Here is a 15156-nt window from a genome sequence, read left to right on the forward strand (position 1 = left end):
CCAGGGGGTACATCAAGTTCTTCAGTTCCCTCAAAACAACTTAACCACATAAAATTTGTCTTAAAAGGAAGCATCCAAGCAGCTAAAACAAACTTTCAACAGAGATTCAGTTTAACAAACAGATCCTGTACTGTGGCTTTAGGAATTAAGCCATTGACTACCTAAAAACCCCAGCTTGCCCACTTGAAGTTAACCTCTAGAAACATTAGTGATCTGTGAAGTTTTCACCATTAAAACAATGCTTTATCATGCAAATCATACTTGTTCTTCTCTTTGCTCTCCAGTTACGAATTTTCTACCTTTTTGCATTTGATTATTTCCAATGGTTTTTTTTTTTTTTTTTTTTTTTTTTACATACTCTTCAGCAATGCAAATCTGTGCCCCCTACTCCCTTAAGTCCTTCTTGGTAAATAATGTTAACCTTCCAATAGGAAGAAGCAGAGTACATTATCAGTTAAGCACCAGTTATCCAGACTTCTTACAAAGAAAGCTATGGAGCTACCTTATACATTTGAAATTCCTTAAAGACCCTGGCTTTCTATTAAAATGTGCTTTTATATATCCTATCTGTGAAGAATTCACTGAAGCATGAATCACCTTATAATGAGAAGCTAAAAATGTATCAAAATGCACATAAGTATAGGTAATCTATATCAAACATGCTACGTCTTCCAAATCTAGAGCATACACTGGTATAAACTGTATTACAACCCAGCTAAGTTTGAAATCTTGTTTCAAAACATTGCTCAGTATTAAGTCTCAGTAGACAAATAATAGGACCACATGAGAAATTGTTTGACAGGTGGCTGAGAAAACCTTAACTTCCAAAGGCTCAAAGTGGTCCTCCAGAGACTGTTACACTCCCTTAAGTATTTACTTTAGGGAAGGACACTATTAAGGGACACTTTTGAATATAAAGACAGGTGAACTCACAAAGTATAGGCAGATACATGCTTGATTTTATCTTCTAATCTATAAAAAATGCATTAGAATAAAAATGTAATGAATTCATATACCTTTCAAAAAGAAAAACTGATGAAGAAGCAGCAATAAAGTTATAAATGATAATGATCACATGAAATAATTTAGATGAAGCTTGTCTGTGTCTGAAAGAGACAGGGACTCAGCAAGTGGTCAAAAGGAAGCACAACGTGCTTTTAACTTTGTATGAAAAATAATGTTCAGTTCTATATTGCCAAACATCATTCTCTTTTTGCTATATAAATCTTCTAGTTCTAATTATTGACCAAATGCTTTACTGAAACTCCTCTTCTGGCCTTTGTTTTGGGATCTGTCACTTTTGTTGCTACCTCCTGGTTGCTGTCCTCTTGGGCCCCTATTGCCTTCCCACTGTCCTCTGAATCTTCTGTTTCCGTCCCGCTGTTCCCTGAAGCCTCGACTGCCTTCCCTCTAACCCCTGAAGCCTCCATATCCTTCCCGTGGTCCTTCTAGCTCTAGTTGCTCTGTGGCCACAGAAAGCTGCCAGCGTGGTGAATCATGCCATTTTTCCTGTATTTCTGTTGCTGATGTGGTGGATACATCAAAGCAAACACCCAGCTTTCCTTTGAGAAAAACCATTCCCTTCACTTTGGAATCAATCTCCTCGACCAGCTGCTCTTTTAAGTTCTTTCCAAGCATAACTAATATTTGGCATTTCAATTGAGCACCGCAAGATCATGGTCACAAAACCCACATTTGAGTTGATCAAGGAGCGCTGGTCTACGGACATGGCACCTGAAATATGGGCCAGTGTTGCTGCCAGAGCTTCCACAGCTCCCTTCTCCTCTATCAGCTTCTCAGCTGATTGCTTAAAGTGACTAATGGCAGTGGGAGGCATGGAATCCGAAAGCCTGATGGCATCTTTGCTGGAAACTTTTATTTCTGTTGCAGAAGGAACACCTATTCTTTTGAACTTAATTCCCACTTTTTGCTCCACTTATACTAATTGATATTCTTCCTTGTGCTGATAAAAGCAGATGCACACCCCCGTCCTTCCAGCTCTGACCATCCACCCAGATCGATGAATGTAGGACTCAACATCCTTTGGTGGAGAGCTTTGTATAACCAAATGAACCTCAGGGATGTCTAACCCACGTGCAACGACATCAGTTGCTACCAAAACTCCAAAACTACCATTTCTAAAACCTTTCAGGGTGATTTCCCTTTGCTTCTGTGGAATGTCTCCATGCAATGACTGGGCATCCTGCTTTATAGCCGAATTCTGGGACAGCTCCTGGGCTTCTTTCTTGGTTTCACGAAAGATGATAGTGCGTCCTTGATGACCACTATATACTCGGATGACCCAATAATTGCTGCCCTCTGAGTCCAGTGGCACTTAATAACCAGATGCTCTATAGTTTTTGCCATTTTCTGAGTCTTTTTACCGATCAGGTCCACCTGTTCATATGTCGATTTCATGTATTTCTTGGCAACATTAAATACCCAATGAAGGCAAGTTTCAGAAAAAAAGCAATGTTTGGGGATTGTCTTCAGAATCTTTCTTGTATGCCACACTTAAAATCTCTTCCACTTGATCAGCAAATCCCATATCCAACATCTGGTCAACTTCATCCAGGACAATATGCTTAAGTTTGGTGAGATCTAGTTTGACATTCTGTATGCGGTCTTTGATAGGACCTGGTGTCCCAACCAGGATATCAATCCCATTCCCCATGCATTCGAATTGACCTCCATAGGGAGTTCCACCATAAAAACAAGCCACAGACAGCCTTTTTGTGATGTCACTGAAGTCGTTGCTTACTTGATTTGCCAACTCTCTTGTAGGTGCAAGAACCAGTACCCGAGGGGGACGGCCTCTCTTCCTGTCTTGCAGTTCCCCATGAAGTTTCTCAATCAAAGGGATGGCAAAGGACAATGTTTTCCCAGTTCCTCTCCATGCCTGTGCAATTAAGTCCTTCCTGCTGTAAACATGATGGAATGTCTTTGCCTGTATAGAAAATAGGAAGGTCAGTCCTCAGCCTTTGAGAAGCTTAATAGTTTCTTCAGATATGGGACAATTAGAGACAGTGCCTTCTTTTTGTTTCACAGGTATTTCCTGCTCTGTCTCACTGTTACTTTCTTCATTGGCAGCTTTATTGGGGTCACAGTCAGGTTCAGAATGAGGAAATCCATTCTTCAGTTTGGGGCTTTTCTCTCCAGTTTCTCCATTTATTTCCGTTTCTTTCTTCATCTTCTTGGGCTTAGGAGCATCTGTTTCTTCCTCAGAAGGCTCCTCATTTTTTATCACTTTTTTGGTTTTAGAAGAAACCGCTTTCTTTTCAATAGGCTCCTTTTTCTTTCTCAAACTTTTGGTTTTAGGAGAAATGTCATCTTGAGATGGCTCCTCTTTCTTTTTTGCCTTTTTGGATTTAGGATAATTCATGTCAATTTCAGAAGGCTCTGTTTTCTTTTTAACTTGTTTAGCTTTGGGGGAAACAGTTTCTTCCTCTTCCGCTGTCTCTTCAGTCTTACTAGATTTTGACTTCTCTTTTTTCTTTCTTTTCAGTTTGCTTTCATAATGTCTCCACTTTTTTCATTGTGGTGTCTGATTCCAAACCAGCATTACTATGGAGTCTTCCCAGCATCTTCAGTGCAGGCTGCCCAGGCCGACCGGTCTTCTCCACTTTGATGTTTAAGAAGCACCGATCTAGGGAATTTGAACAGTTATCTTTAGGTTGTGGCTACTATGGAGTGAATCTGATGAACACTTGCCTGGTAGGAAGAGTTAAATTCATTTTTTGTCTTTGATGCTTCCAATTAGAAATGTAAATATATCTTCATTATGGAAAAATTGGAAAGTGCAGAAGAGTATAAAGAAACAGCAGAATCGTTATTGACAATAATCTCACCACGTAGAGATACCACTGCTAACATTCTGAAACATTTCCTCCTATTTTTATTGCTTCCTTACTTTTACCATAGATAAAGCCAAAATTCTTAATATGCTTAAACTTTATATACTGATACAATTTTATTAGTTAATTTGTATTACCTCACAGTTTTGTGTGGTTAAAACCCAGGAAAATATGTGTATTTATGAATTTTACAATTTTGCAATATTATTCCTTTGTAACAACTAAGATTATAGAATCAACTAACACCTTAATTTTAGGCCAGATGATCATGGCTGCAGTTTCAGTCTGATAAAAGCATATTTACTCTTCAGTATGCTTAATTTGTAGCTTAATTTTCTTAGAAGTAGTGTATCTTGTCTTTACTCTGTTATCAGATTTTATATTTTTTAGTTTCTAAGAAAAGTTCAAACTTTAAAATTTCTTTTTTTTTTTGTAGTCTGTATTAAACAAAAAGAATACTTTCTACCTATGCAACCATGTTGACATTACTATTACATATCACAGAGAAAGTGATACAAATTGGGGTATTGTAAGACTGGTTACTGCTAAACTTGACCCCAAAGGTAATTATAGTTTCTTTTTAATTAGCTCCAATGATTTAAAAATTAATTCAAAATATAGCAGTTCTCAACTAGAATCTTCACTTTTGGTATATCTGTGTGATATAACTTTAGGCATACATTTTGAAAAATCAAACGGGCAATTTTACTCCTTCTACCTATAGTAAGTATCCGGATACCATGCAATGTGAGGAAGAACTGATAGGTCTGGAAGATAATAGACTTATTGAGGGTATCCTAACTCTCTTCATTTAGCTGCTGTCATATGACGCAGGGGTTAGATTTAGATTTGTGTTTCTTCAGAGGACAGATCTAATATCAGTGGAATCTATTAGGAAGGTATCAGCTGAGTCTGCTAATGATTAGAGCCTTCTAGCAGTTGACAAGCAACCTCAAGAATTAGTGAGTACTTTATCCCTGGACGTATGTAGGAAGAGCCTGGATGAGCCAGCTCTTAGAGATGACACAGTTAGGCATTCAGCATAGTACCTATTAAGCAAGGAATTGTAAAGGGCAATTCTGCATTGGGTATGAGATCGAGATCAGACAGGTGGCCTTTAACATTCCAATTCTAGGATTCTTTAAACTGTAAGATAAGATTATTACTTCTTTTCTTTTTTTTTCTTTTTTCTTTTTTTTAACAGAGCCTCCCTATTTTGCCCAGACTGGAGTGCAGTGGCATGATCTTGGCTCACTGCAACCTCCGCCTCCCAGGTTCAAGTGATTCTCCTGCCTCAGCCTCCTGAGTAGCTGGGACTTTAGGCGCATGCCACCACGCCCAGCTACTTTTTGTATTTTTAGTAGAGACGGGGTTTTACCACATTGGCTAGGCTGGTCTCGATCTCCTGATCTCAAATAATCTGCCTGCCTTGGCACCCAAAGTGCTGGGATTACAGGTGTGAGCCACCACGCCCGGCCCTATTCTTCAATTAAGAAAGGTAAAGACGGGACTATATCACACAATGTATAAAATCATGATCCACTGTGGGCAAGGTATTACAAAACCTGAAATATTGGAATGGAGAAAATTATCCCTTGAAACTTAAGTGAAGTGGATTAATATATTAAATGAGGCAGGTATGTTTTCTTTTCTTTTTTTGTTTTTTTTTTTGAGACAGAGTCTTGCACTGTTGCCCAGGCTGGAGTGCAGTGGTGTGATCTTGGCTCACTGCAACCTCCGCCTCCCAGGTTCAAGTGATTCTCCTGCCTCAGCCTCCCGAGTAGCTGGGACTACAGGCGCGCACCACCACGCCCAGCTAATTTTTGTATTTTTAGTAGAGACGGGGTTTCACAATGTTGGCCAGGATGGTCTCGAGCTCTTGACTTCATGATCCGCCCACCTTGGCCTCCCAAAGTGCTGGGATTACAGGCGTGAGCACTGGTGCCCGGCCAGGTGTGTTTTTTTTTTTTTTTTTTTTTTTTAAACACAGAACAAGGACTTAGGAAGTCTGGAGTTTAGTCTCATCTCTGCTGGTTCCGTTTTGGAAAGCAATCCTGAATTTATAAAAGTGAATTCACCTTCATTGTTTTTAGGCTATTTTACTTTAGCCAAAGTTGTTCCATATTATAACAGCTGATGGACAAAGGGAAAGAACAGTTAGAGAATGTATTGTGTGGATTTTTTTTTTTTTTTTTTGAGATGGAGTCTTGCTCTGTTGCTCAGGCTGGTGTGTAGTGTCATGATCTTGGCTCACTATAACCTCTGCCTCCCATGTTCAAGCGATTCTCCTGCCTCAGCCTCCCGAGTAGCTGGGATTACAGGCGCTTGCCAACAAGCCTGGCCAATTTTTGTATTTTTAGTAGTGACGGGGACGGGGTTTTGCCATATTGGCCAGGCTGGTCTTGAACTCCTGAACTCAGATGACCCACCTGCCTCAGCCTCCCAAAGTGCTGGGTTTACAGGTGTGAGCCACTGTGCCCAGCCTGTGTGGATCTTTATAGACTTAATTTTCTCATCTGCAAAATGAGAAGACTGAATTAGGAGTTTTTAATGTGGAACCTGATGCATCAACTCCTGGGAATTTTTATTTGTGTAGTTTCCTGAGGAAAAGAGTCCATAAATTTCATTACATAAACAGTCCCATAATAGTTAAGAACACTGGTACTTTCCAACTCCTTTTTTATGTCATAGTTTTTTTTTTCTTTTTTTCTCAGTAAAACTTAAAAAAATTGTATACATTTAAGGTTTACAATTTGATGTTTTGATATACATACACATAGTGAAATTATTACTAGTCAAGCCAATTAACTTATCCATCTTCTCACATGGTTACCCTTTTTTTTTTCTGTGATGAGAGCACCTAAAATCTATTCTCATAGCAAATTTTCAGTATATAGTATAATATTATTAACTATAATCCTCATGCTGTATATTAGATCTCTAGACTTATTCTCCCTACATAACTTCAAGTTTGTACCTTTTGACCTACATCTCCCCATTTCCTTTCCCTCCCCATCCCTGATAACCACTGTTTTACTCTCTTTCTATGTATTAATTTTGTAAAGATTCCATAGATTAGTGAGGTGATGCAGTATTTTCTTTCTGTGGCTGGCTTATTTCACTTAACAATGTCCTCTAGGGTTCAAGTGATTCTCCTGCCTTCATCCTTATTGTTGCTAATGACACTATCTCTTTCTTTTTTAAAACATTTAAAAGGCTAAATAGTATTTCATTTTCTATGTGTACCTGTGTGTATTTGTGTGTACCACAATTGCTTTATCCATTTATCCCTCAATGGACACTTAGGTTGTTTTCATATCTTAGTTATTATTCACAATAGCTATTGGTTTCCAGATATATATCTGGAAGTGGGATTGCTGGATTATATGGTAGCTTGATTTTTTAACTTTTTGAAGAATTTACATTCTGTTTTCCATAATGGTTGTACTGACTTACATTTCCACCAACAGCGCAGAAGGGATCCCTTTTCTCCACACCCTCGCCAACACTGGTTATCTCTTGGCTTTTTTTTTTTTTTTGAGACAGAGTCTCACTCTTTCGCCCAGGCTGCAGTGCAGTGGCACAATCTTGGCTTACTGCAACCTCCGCCTCCTGGGTTCAAGCGATTCTCCTGCCTCAGCCTCCCGAGTAACTGGGATTACAGGCGCGTGCCACCACACCTGGCTAATTTTTTTGTATTTTTGGTAAAGATGGGGTTTCACGATGTTGGCCAAGCTAGTCTCGAACTCCCGACTTGAAGTGATCCACCCGCCTCGGCCTCCCAAAGTGCTGGGATTACAGGCATGAGCCACCGCACCCGGCCTACCTTTTGATTTTTAATAACAGCCATTCTAATAGGTGTGAGGTGATATCTCATTGTAGTTTTGATTTGCATTTCCCTGATGATTAGAGATATCCAATTCTGTCTGATTTTAGTAAAAGGATTTTTTTTTTTTTTTTTTTTTGACGGAGTTTCGCTCTTTTTGCCCAGGCTGGAGTGTAATAGCGCGATCTCGGCTCACCGCAACCTCTACCTCCCGGGTTCAAGCAATTCTCCTGCCTCAGTCTCCCAAGTAGCTGGGATTACAGGCATGTGCCACCACGCCTGGCTGATTTTGTATTTTTTAGTAGAGACAGGGTTTTTCCATGTTGGCCAGGCTGGTTTTGAACTCCCAACCTCAGGTGATCTGCCTGCCTTGACCTCCCAAAGTTGCTGGGATTACAGGCGTGAGTGACCACGCTCGGCTGGAAATTCTTTTAAAATTAGTGGCTGTGTTAAAATTTTTGAAGCTTGGCTGGGTGCGGTGGCTAACGCCTGTAATCCCAGCACTTTGGGAGACTGAGGTGGGTGGATCATGAGGTTAAGAGATTGAGACCACCCCGGCCAGCATGGTGAAACCCCGTCTCTACTAAAAACACAAAAATTAGCTGGGCATGGTGACGTGCACCTGTAGTCCCAGCTACTCGGGAGGCTGAGGCAGGAGAATCGCTTGAACATGGGAGGCGGAAGTTGCAGTGAACTGAGATCAAGTCACTGCACTCCAGCTTGGGCCACAGAGCGAGACTCCGTCTCAAAAAAACAAAAAAACAAAAAACAAAAAAAACAAAAACAATTGAAGCTTATTTTTATCTCCGCAAGGTGTTGCCAATGAGAAATAAAAGAGGAATTAAAAGGTTTAGGGCATATTTATAAATAACAGGAGTCAACATAGCTTCCAAGAGATGTCAAGAAATACCTTACCAATGTCAAGGACAATCATTCATGCTTTTTTGTTTATGTCACTTCCCATATTTGGAAACAGAATTTTAGGGTGATGAACTGTGAGGTCTGACTCAGGCTGCTTGCTCATATTTGAAGGGATTTGGTTAAAAAGGTAGTAAACAAAGTGATCGTACAGGAAGCTAATCTCACCAGCTATGTGAAAATCAAACTTAATGCTTTGTAGTCACATCTCATACTCTCAGCCTCAGAGGAAAAAAGCCAAGAAAATAATCTTCTACAGTTGTATTTATTCTACACTGCCTACAGAAATAGTTTACGTGTACATACAATCAAACTTTTATATAATTGCTGTAAAGGTCATTTATGTAGGCCACCCGAGGGCAAGGACTGTGTTATAATTTATCTTTTTCAGAATTAAACAAGCTGCCCAAGGCCATGGAAGTGAGTTAGACTTAGCTGTTTGCTAGGTCTACAGTTTGTGTTTTATTTTAGGCACTGTGGCTGGCTAATAATTTCCCTGACTTTAACCATAGTTAATCATCTCTTTTTCTTCTCTTTCTTTCTTTCTTTTTTTGTTTTTTTAAGAGACAAGGTCTCACTCTGTCACCCAGGATGGAGTGCAGTGGTGCCATCATAGCTCACTGTAGCCTTGAACTCCTGGGCTCAAGTGATCCTCCCCACCCCAGCCTCCTGAGTAGCAGGGACTACAGGCATGCACCTCCGTGTCTGGCTGTATTTTTATTTTTATTTGTAGAGATGGGGTCTCGCTACATTGCCCAGGCTGGTCTTGAACTCCTGGCCTCAACTGATCTTTCCACCTCGGCCTCCCAAAGTGTGGGGATTACAAGTGTGAGCCACTACACCTGGCCTCTTATTCTTAAAATACTTGCTTCATTTGAGTTTTAGGTTACCAAGCTTTCCTGGTTTCCTGTCTCACTGATCACTTCTTAATCTCCTCCTCATTTTTGTAAACTCCTAATGTGGGAGAGCCCTTAGACTCAGTCTTTGAACTTTTTATCTTCTTTAGTTATACTCATACTTTGGTAGTCTTACCTGTCTCATGGTGTTACCATGATGACTGTTAGATCTCTAGACTTGTATATTTAGCTGTCTATTTGACATGTCTACTTGTTTTTTTTGTTTTTGTTTTTGTTGTTTTTTTTTTTTTAGATGGAGTCTCGCTCTGTTGCCCAGGCTGGAGTGCAGTGGCGCGATCTCTGCTCATTGCAATCTCTGCCTCCCGGGCTCAAGTAATTCTCCTGCCTCAGTCTCAAGCGATTCTCCTGCCTCAACCTCCTGAGTAGCTTAGGATTACAGGCCATGCACCACCATACCCGACTAATTTTTGTATTCTTAGGAGAGACGGGGTTTCATCATGTTGGCTAGGCTGGTTCTGAACTCCTGACCTCAAATGATCTGCCAGCCTTGGCCTCTCAAAGTGTTGGGATTACAGGCCTGAGCCACCGCGCCTGGCCAGGACATGACCACTTGGATGTGCTTCCCCTGGTGTTTTTCCCATCTCAGTAAGTGGCAACTCCATCTTTCCAGTTGCTCAAGCCCCAAATCATGCCATCACCCTTGATTCCTCTTTTTCATTCTTCACTCATACCCCCTATTCAGTCCAATCCTTTGACAGACCATGTGGCTCTCTCCCTTCGAAGTATTTCAGAATCCACCACTTCTCAACTCCTCTACCACTATCATCTGGTCCAAGATATCATTTTACCTCACTTGGATTATTGCAAAAACCTAGCTAGTCTCCCTGCTGCTACCCTTGTCTTCTAGGGGTCTGTTCTCAATACAGTATTCAGAGCATTCCTTTGGAAATGTCAGCTCATTTCAATCCTCTGCTCAGAACCTTCCATTGACTTCACATCTTACTTAGAGTAAAAGCCAAAGTTCTGAAACTGGCCTGTAAAGCCTTATGCAGTCCATATATAAGACTAGAGGTTTATAGTAAAATAGTGCTTCTACTTTGGTGAGAGTTCTTAACACAATCTTTGCTGCATAATCTTTCTCATATCAAATGCAGATATTTTCTGTACTGGGTTCAAGGCCTGTACTTACACAGTAAACCATAATGTGGATTATCATGCAGTAATTTAATTGTTCTCTTTAGTGTTATATTTTGATCTGTAGCCTTAAGAATCATTATTTTTTTTTCATGGCTATAAAGCTAAAGAGAATTAAAAACAAACAATAAAAAACAAAAAAAAATCATAAGTTTAAAAATTTATAGTTGTTTTAAAATGTGTTCTGGGCCGGGCACTGTGGCTTACGCCCGTAATCCCAGCATTTTGGGAGGCCGAGGCGGGCGGATCACCTGAGGTCAGCAGTTCCAGACCAGCCTGGCCAACATGGTGAAACCCCATCTCTACTAAAAATACAAAAATTAGTCAGGCGTGGTGGCGGACGCCTGTAATCCCAGCTACTCGGGAGGCTGAGACACAGGAATTGCTTGAACCTGGGAGGCGGAGGTTGCAGTGAGCCGAGATCATGCCACTGCACTCCAGCCTGGGCGAAAGAGTGAGACTCCATCTCAAAATAAGAGACTCTGTCTTAAAATAAAATAAAACAATAAAATAAAATAAAGTTTTTTGGCTTTAAATATAATTTATTCATTCTAGAAACACTTATATGGGCATATTATGTACCAGGCACTCGAGTTACAAAAACGAATAGAAAGAGCTGCACATCAGTAATTTTCCCAACTGTGAGTGAATGGTTTTATTATGCATACACATGTATAGACAATTCCATAACGATTGCCTATTATTCATTACACAGAAGCCAGGGCATAAATTGTATGCTGAGTAAGTAAATCAAAAGGGAAGCATCACTGTTTCTCCTTTTGATTTTTCTCCTATGTTTCCTTTATTCCTTTTTACATTTTGAGTAGTAAAAGAGTCTCCACATCCCTGACTGGCGTTTGCTAGCTGTATCACTCCTCTCTGATTTCAGACTTCTTTAGTTTGTTTCCATCTTCTGTTTTTAATAGTTTTTTTTTCAGACAAAAAGGTCATGTAGATGATATTTTCAGTATCTTTCATTTCTAAGCATGCTGCTTTATACACAGTAGGCCCTCAAATCTCTGGGTGCTTATAAATATGATTTTTGCTTCATCTAATTCTCTAGCCATGCAGTTAAGGTTACAGGATGTGTTACTTAGTATATTAAAAAAGAATGATATGCAATATGAAAAACAAAGCCATTTGCTGACAGAAGGTTTTTTTTTTTTTTTTTTTTTCTCCTCTTTCTACCTTTAGACACAGGGAAAGTTCCTAAGTTTTGAATTTGGGGTAGTATATTGAGTCTCATTTGAGTGTTGAGGACATTTGGATACAAAAGAATTTTAAATCATAAAGAGTTTTAAATGTAGAATATAATGGAAAGCCTATTTTTTGGCCTATTACATGCCTGAATAGCCATGAATTGGAAATTTTACAATGTCAGTTTCATATAAAAATTCTCTTCCCTTCTCTTTTTTCTTTTATTAGCTATAAGCATTCAGATGAAAACCCTGTCACTTGTAATGGACCCCCTGTGGAAATTCCTGGAGAATATACGGATAAGTTGAATGTGACTTACACTTATTCTGTGAGATTGAAGTAAGTACTTCATGCCATCATCTTAATTTTTTTCCAAAGCAAGTATATAAATATCATGTACATAATATTAAATAGTACGTTTTTCTTAATTTAAAGTTGTATAACACAGCTAAGAACCCAAGAAAGCATGTAAATTCTTTCTGTTCCAACAATTTAATGGACAGTCATTACAGGAATTACTGTATTAAATCTACTACATTTCAGATACTGTGCCAGCTACTTTACTTTCTCTTACTTCATATTAAAAGTTTGAAGTTTGAAAGAGGTACATGGGGAACAAGAGGGACATCTTCTGGGGTTGGCACGCTGGCTGGCTGCTCAAGTGGGTCCTTAAAGGAAGAATATCACATGGAAGAGACACAGTGTAGCATAAAGAATGCAGACAATGGCAGACTGACCTGTGATTCAAATTGCACCTTTGCCACTTACTAGCTGTGTGAGCTTAGGTAAGTCACATGATGTCTGAGTCTTGATTTCTTCTCATGTCATTTACTTCTCATTTTCAGAATATGTAAAGCCCTTAGCATGGTACCTGACACAGAGTAGGTTCCCAATACATGGCATTCACCATTGTTTGTATGTCTTGACTTTTTTCTTTCACAAATAATTTTTCTTTTTACAAAGATTGTGTGTAGTTTTGGTTAAAAAAAAAGATATAGATAGATATACTATAAACATTAGAAATAGATATATATACTATAAACATTCTAGTGAATATTCTGTGATGGCTGTGTTTCACAATGGGTTTTTTGTTAACCAGTTGTCTCCTATTATATTTATTTTGCTTGGTATTTTATTTTTATTTCTTATTTTTGAGACAAAGTCTTGCTCTGTCACCCAGGCTGGAGTGCAGTGGTGAGATCTCGGCTCACTGCAACCTCCGCCTCCGTTCAAGCAATCCTGCCTCAGCCTCCCAAGTAGCTGGGATTACAGGTGTGCACCACCATGCCCGGCTAAGTTTTGTATTTTTGGTAGAGACAGGGTTTCACCAAGTTGGCCAGGCTGGTCTCGAACTCCTGACCTCAGGTGATCCACTCACCTTGGCCTCCCAAAGTGCTGGGATTACAGGCATGAGCCACTGCGCCTGGCCAGAAGTGACATATTAAAAGATGATATTCATGACACTCTAGTGCTTTACTTGCCTCCGGACCAGATGTTTGTGTTCGTGTGTCAGGGACTCTTAGCCCTGGACTGTATTAGTGGTGCTTCACCAAAGGACTGATTTTAGGCTGTTCTTTTAATAGGGAAAACCTTTTATGACTATGTAGATCTACGTATTTCCATTTTTAGTCTTTTTAAGACTGTGTATCGTATATATATATGTATGCGTATATATATGTATGTGTGTATATATATGTGTGTATGTGTGTGTGTGTGTGTGTGTATATATATATATTTTGAGACCGAGTCTCGCTCTGTTGCTCAGGCTGGAGTGCAATGGCACGATCTCGGCTCACTGCAACCTTCCGGGTTCAATGATTCTTCTGCCTCAGCTTCCCAAGTAGCTGAGATTACATGCACCTGCCACCACACCTGGCTAATTTTTGTATTTCTTTTAGTAGAAATGGGGTTTCACCATGCTGACCAGGCTGGTCTCGAACTCCTGACCTCAGGCGATCCGCCCGCCTCGGCCTCCCAAAGTGCTGGGATTACAGGCGTGAGCCACTGTGCCCAGCTGTATATCATATTTTTGTTTTTTTTTTTTTTTTTTTTTTGAGACGGAGTCTCGCGCTGTGTCACCCAGGCTGGAGTGCAGTGGCACGATCTCGGCTCACTGCAAGCTCCGCCTCCCAGGTTCAGGCCATTCTCCTGCCTCAGCCTCCGAGTAGCTGGGACTACAGGCGCCCGCCACCACGCCCGGCTAGTTTTTTGTATTTTTAGTAGAGACGGGGTTTCACCATGTTAGCCAGGATGGTCTCGATCTCCTGACCTCGTGATCCGCCCGCCTCGGCCTCCCAAAGTGCTGGGATTACAGGCTTGAGCCACCGCGCCCGGCAGTATATCATATTTTTGATTCAGCTTTTGTTATACTCAGTTTCATCTAAGGCTTATTTTTTATAGCTTCAGATATTCTTTCCTGAGACCAAATCCTAATCACCGTATTTGGGGCTAGGTCTCAAATCTCGAACATTTACAAATTATGCTTGGTTTGTGTCATTTCTGTAGATGGCCTGACAGCCATTATAAAATGATTCTTCCTAATCTCATTCTGAAAGCAATTCCACATTAGGAATACCTCGCTTTTGTCCCTATGTATCACCTTTAGTGGTTATCTCCATTTTATAAATGAGGCTACTGAAGCCCAGCAAGCTAAAGTAATTTTCTCAGGATCACAGCTAGCAGGTGGTGCAAGTGATATTCAAACCCAGGTCTGTCTGGCCCCCAAACTCATAGTTTTTCTACTATACCATTCTGGCTTTCTATCTTGAGGGTCTATTATATTTTTTGCCTACAGAGTCACTGTAAAGAAAATGAGAACCATTTATGTTAGAAATGTGTGTGTGTGCCTTGAATCATTTAGCTAGAGGTCAGGATTACTTGATCTTACATCCTGCAGTTTACCCAAAGTACAATTGGTGAAAACAGGCAATTTACTAGTCCAATAAATATAGTCCAGTCTTCTAATATTTGGATGAAATACAGAAGTGTAATCTGAGGAAAGAAATGAAATGCACTCTGAAGGGGCCAGGCATTGTGGCTCATATCTGTAATCCCAGCACTTTGGGAAGCAGAGGCGGGTGGATCACCTGAGGTCAGGGGTTCGAGACCAGCCTGACCAACATGGTGAAACCCCATCTCTACTTAAAATACAAAAATTAGCCGGGCATGGTAGCGCATGCCTGTAGTCCCAGCTACTCAGGAGGTTGAGGCAGGAGAATCGCTTGAACCTGGGAGACAGAGGTTGCAGTGAGCCAAGATCATGCCACTGCACTCCAGCCTGGGTGACAGAGTGAGACTCTGTCTCAAAAAA

At 40.3% G+C, this 15156-nt stretch overlaps 2 pseudogenes across 2 annotated transcripts in view; one reads left to right on the forward strand and one right to left on the reverse strand.

The window, feature by feature from the left end:
- Positions 1–348: 348 nt before the first annotated feature.
- Positions 349–3582, reverse strand: LOC112615733 (annotated as a pseudogene). Its single transcript, XR_003117453.1, has one exon. The product of XR_003117453.1 is annotated as a nucleolar RNA helicase 2 pseudogene (transcript).
- Positions 3583–3627: 45 nt separating this feature from the next.
- Positions 3628–15156, forward strand: part of LOC112615287 — an 84240-nt pseudogene continuing 72711 nt past the window's right edge. The window contains exons 1-3 of the transcript XR_003117314.1: positions 3628–3714; positions 4291–4416; positions 12073–12189. The product of XR_003117314.1 is annotated as a transmembrane 9 superfamily member 2-like (transcript). The remainder of the gene's footprint in view (positions 3715–4290; positions 4417–12072; positions 12190–15156) is intronic.

The sequence above is a fragment of the Theropithecus gelada genome, chromosome X (genome assembly GCF_003255815.1).
Source record: "Theropithecus gelada isolate Dixy chromosome X, Tgel_1.0, whole genome shotgun sequence".
NCBI lineage: Eukaryota > Metazoa > Chordata > Mammalia > Primates > Cercopithecidae > Theropithecus > Theropithecus gelada.